General features: G+C 40.9%; 1 pseudogene; it reads left to right on the top strand.

Annotated features, from left to right (window-relative positions):
* Positions 1–549: 549 nt before the first annotated feature.
* Positions 550–771, top strand: LOC100753742 (annotated as a pseudogene).
* The last annotated feature ends 4,504 nt before the right edge of the window (positions 772–5,275 follow it).

The following is a 5,275-nucleotide window of genomic DNA, read 5'->3' as shown; positions in this document are numbered from 1 at the left end:
TTAAATAAGTACACGATAAATTGTTCAACATTCTTAGCATGCTTGTTGTCTTGTGATGTGACAAAATATCTGACAAACAGGAAGGGTTTAATTTGGCTCACGGTTTGAGGGTGCACAATCCAACACGGCAGCGCAGTCATGGTGCTAGAAGTTTCCGTTTTCTGGCCACATTACATCTATAGTCAGAAAACAAACAATCAAATTGCTTGATCTCAGATCACTTTCTTTGAATTCACTAGGACCCCAGACCATAGAATAGGCGGGTTTCCCCCACCTCCATGAACATAACACAATTTCTCACAGACATAGCCAAGGATTTGTTTTCTATGGCGATTCTAAATAGCATGAAGATTAATCAAGATTCACCACGCTTAATCATTAGAAAAATGCTGATGAAAACAACTCAGATTCCATGTCACTATTGAATGGCTATTTTCCAGAAAACAGATAACTACAAAAACTAGTGAAGATTCTTGGAAAGAAGAACGCTTTCTCACTTACTTGTTACTGACACGAGTGTAAACCGATACAGTCTCTGAGGAAGTCAATATGGAGATTTTAAAACACATACACTCATACGTCTTCTCCATTCCTCTGCCATCATGCCCAGTACTCAACTCGGTTTCTCACCATGAAACTTTCAGAATCAAGAGATTCCTGGCCAAGTAGCAAAATCATCCTATTCCTCAATGGATTTGAATGGAAACTGATAACAAAATCCAGTACAACTCCAAGAGAAGACACTGGAGGAGAGCGAAGGTGGGTCTGTAAGAATTCTCACAATGGTGAGACTTAAGAGTTTATACTGAATCATGGTCAACAATCAATCAGTCCTACATCAATCCATCACTTCAACATTTCTAACATGGAAACTCCATCATGTTTAAATTGTGAGTATGGTTTGTCTAGTAATAAAATGTAGAAACCTTTCAAAAAACAAGATAAAACAAGTAAACAAGTAAAAACTACCATGTGATCCAGCTATGCTATTTTAAAGAGAGTACCTGAAGGACTCTAAGTCAACATACCATAGACATAGCTACACAGCCATGTTTATTGCTATGCTATTCACAATAGGCAGGAGATGGAACTAACCTAGATGCCTGCCAACAGATGAAAGGATAAAGACAATGTGGTCATACACATGGTGGAACTCTATGATGTAAAGAAAAATGAAACCATGACATTTGCATGAAAATGGATGGAATCAGAAATCATTATGATTTCTGAAATATTCAAACAAATAAAAGATTCTTGAATATAGCCTAGGGTTATGTGTGTGTGGTGTGTGTGTGTGTGTGTGTGTGTGTGTGTGTGTGTGTGTGTGTTTGTAGGTCATGAAACTAACAAAGGGATCATGAGATGGGAGGAAGAGATCTTAAAGAGGGTGGGAGATGAGAAGGTCACAAAACACATATAATAAGAATGCAAAAGATAGGCAGCAAGATGGCTCAGAGGGTAAAGGCACTTGCTACCAAATTGACAACCTGAGTTCAAGTTCCAGGGCCCAAATGGTGGAAGGAGAAAACTGATCTCCATATGCACACCATGGCTTGTGTAGGTGCACATACATGCATAAAATAAAAAAGGTTAATGTAATAAAAACATTTTTTAAAATATTTTATTTTTTATTATGCATGTAGCATTCTGCTTCCATGTACATCTGCACACCAGAAGAGGGCATCAGATCTCATAAAGGATGGTTGTGAGCCACCATGTGGTTGCTGGGAATTGAACTCAGGACCTCTGGAAGAGCAGTCAGTGCTCTTAACCTCTGAGCCATCTCTCCAGCCCCAACAAAAACATTTTTAAGAGAAAGCAGAAGAGGGAACTATCTGGGGACTAGAAGGGAATAAGTCACAGGTACAGAAGGCACTGGGGAGGAAATGAATGGGAACAAAGTATAATGACACCTGTATGAAGATACCATGATGACACCCATTACTTTGTATGCTAATCCAAAAATATTTTAAAGGATTGGAGTGAAAAGTTCTCTTCTGGCCAGCTAGATGACTCTGCGGATAAAGGTGCTTCCCATACAAGCCTGATGACCTGAGTTCAATCCCCCATAAAAGTGGGAGGTGAGGACTGTGTCCATGAAGTTGTCTTTGGACATTCAGACACATGCTATGGCATGCAGGTGCCTACCCACACATCACACCATACACCAGAAAAACCAGAAAATAATGGATACAAAATATTTCTTTAAAACTTTAAATATTAAAGACAAAAAAGTCATAGTGGGGAAAAGGAGAGCCACTACAGTCATTACTAACCCATCCAGGAACGAGCCTTGAGTTTCCTGAGACTTAAAGCCAATATAAACCTGGTTAGCCCTGGTACTCCAGAAGGATGAACTTTTATTGGAAATTCTGCAAAAATCAATGAAGGACAGCAAATAAACTAAGCCATAATGACAGAGTACATTATGCTTTGTTTAATATACTGGGCCCGGTGTTTTTATTTAGTCATTGGCCTAGAGGACTTGGATTCAACCATTTAGCATGTACCACACATCTGCCATACATTACTTTGATTTAATCCTCCAGCTTCCCATGACAGATTTAACTGGTTATCCTACCTTACAGATGAGGAAGTAAAGACCCAGGCTCAGAATTTCTCCAGGTGCCAATCACAAAGAAAGAAAACCCACAATAAGGACATGGATCAGATTCTGAGCACCCCCAGGTGCACCCTTGCACTTGATTGAATATTTAAAAGGGTACAGGGGAGGAGAAGGGTGAGAGGATGGGTCACACAAAATGATGCATGATAAAGGCCTATGGAAACCCACTACTTTGTTAGCTAATTTTAAAATATAATTTTAAAAAAGTAGTTTGAACAGAGGTACACTGCGTGGGTATGCAATGCTTCTCCCAGAAGACATGGGTCAATAAATGAAAATCATAGTGATGCATGGGACATCTCCTTACAAGCTATTGCCAGGGAGACTCAACATAGTGCAGTCTAGTGTCATTTCTCTTGGTTTCACCATAACTAGATGGAAAGAACCTATTGATGGAGACACCACACATTTTGGTGGCAAGACAAAGGAATTTATCTTGAGACTCTCCCTTGCTGGCTAGCTTTCATAGTGATAGAAGGTGCTATTCAGCTTTCTGGGGGAGAAAAGACTTCAGTGGTCTTATTTAGTGCTGGATCCAATACTGACCTGCCAGGCAAGATGTGCCCACTGATGCAATAATGGCATGACCATTATGGGATTTATACCAGGCACCAAAAACCTGGTTAAAATTCTATGGCTGCAGAGGTTATAGTTGGGAACCAGTTGTTGTTGTTTTATAAAAGGGTCATGTTGTCAAACTGCCTCTTAAATATGTTTATCTCAACAGTCGTGGTCAGAGAAGCTTCTTTTTGCAGCGTGCAACAGTTAGTACAGAGATTCATAGCTGGTGAAAATGTGGATAATAATTGACTCCGAGTACTCAGCCCTAAATGGAACCTTTATACCAACTTTCCCCATCCCCCAAGGCTCAGGGCAAACACTTAAAATTTGGGTGGAAAGAATATAAGAGCTGGAGGATGGAGAGGAGTGCTGTCAAGTGCTGTCTTTTGGAAGTGACGTAGCTGTTATACTCATGAACTCACAGCCCTTGTGGTTACCTGCAAAAGGTGAAGCCAGTTGATATCCCAGCATGGATGAGGCTCATGAGGCCCCACCCCAACCTGAGGGACAGTTGGCAGTTGATGGCTGCTAGGAGAGAGACAGTAGTTTTCCGTGGGGGTTTGGCCACTGGTAGGCTCCAGTAAATTGTTCCACACCCATGTGCATATGGGTTGCACTAATTGGACTTGGAATAAATAAAAATATTATATTAAAAACAAAACAAGTAAAAAAAAAAAAAGAGTGGCCAAGACTGTTAGACACATCCTAGTGTGGCAATAGGAGCTGGGCATGGTGGCACATACCATCAATGAGGAAGCTGAGGCAGGAGAATTAAGAGATCAAGACCAGCCTGGGCTGCATAGCAAAAGCATTTATCCAAAAATGAATGAATATAAATAAGTAAAGGGGGTGGGCACTGGGCATTAGCTCAGTAGTAGAGCATTTGCCCAGCGTGTGTAAGACCCATGAATTTCATTCCCAGCTCTACAAAAGGGGGAGGCGGAGTGAGGGAGTAATAAGACAAAAAAGAAAGAAAACAGGCTGCCTCAGAAACAAGAAAAGAGGAAGGCAGTATTATATAGCTTGGAAAATAAAATTTAAATAGTTTAAAAATTCCATTTCCTGCCTTCAGAAAAAGAAACCTCCAAGTTTCTCTCTGTTGGATGGAAGCTCCAGGATCTGTTTATTTCCGGGGGTTTTCCTTGCGGTCATTTTAGTTAAGGCTGGGATCTAATTCACGCTCAGCCTCTCCTGTTCAAAATGCGTTTGCTGGCTCACCTGCCTCAAAATGGGGGCATTTTTCCGCTGCAGGCAGAGCTGCTCTCAGCAGATTTAACATGCCAAGATTTCCACCTCTGAAATACAGTAAGGAAAAGACTAATGTCAAATGAAAACCAGAAATCAAGGGGAAACCTACCAGCTCAGCATGGGTAGCAGTGATTAGTAGGAGACCCTTGAACTCAGCTCACCTTCACTTGCATTCTAATTCCTTGTCTGACTGTAGAGGGCGGGGAAAGAGAGGGCAGGATTGAGTGAGGAGGGAGGGGCTGAGGAGGGATGCTGAAGACTGCCTTCACTCTCTGGCTGGCACCCTTCTAGGCTCTTGGTTAATATGACCTGTCCACACTGTAGGTATTTAAACCTTCTTTAAATAAATAAATAAATAAATAAATAAATAAATAATTTAGCTGGGAGATGATGGCACACCATCTTTAACCCCAACAGAGGCAGGTGGATCTCTGTGAGCTCAATAGTACTGATCCTAATCTGAAAAAAATGTTTGCATTGTATTATACTAAAATATCAGTAAAGGGCCAGGCATGATGGTGCATGGTTTTAATCCCAGCACCCGGAAGGCAGAGTCAGGCAGATCTCTGTTCATTTGAGGCCAACCTGGTCTAGATTGTGAGTTTCAGGACAGTCAGAGCTGAATAGTTAAGACTCTTGTCTCAAAACAAAAACAAACCCCACAAAAAAAATGTCAGTAAGATGCAGAAAAGGATGTAAGGTCATTTAGAAAGATATCTGTGCAAATGGCCAAGGGAAGATTTGGGCCTCCACCTGTACTAAAGATGAAATTTTTTTCGAAGCACAAAGTTCATGACTCTAACTACCTTTTGCTTTTGTCCCACTGAAAAGTACTTTCAG

This window comes from Cricetulus griseus, chromosome 5, assembly GCF_003668045.3.
Source record: "Cricetulus griseus strain 17A/GY chromosome 5, alternate assembly CriGri-PICRH-1.0, whole genome shotgun sequence".
Classification (NCBI taxonomy): domain Eukaryota; kingdom Metazoa; phylum Chordata; class Mammalia; order Rodentia; family Cricetidae; genus Cricetulus; species Cricetulus griseus.
Note: the sequence above shows the minus strand (reverse complement) of the source record. Positions and strands in the feature narration are given on the sequence as shown.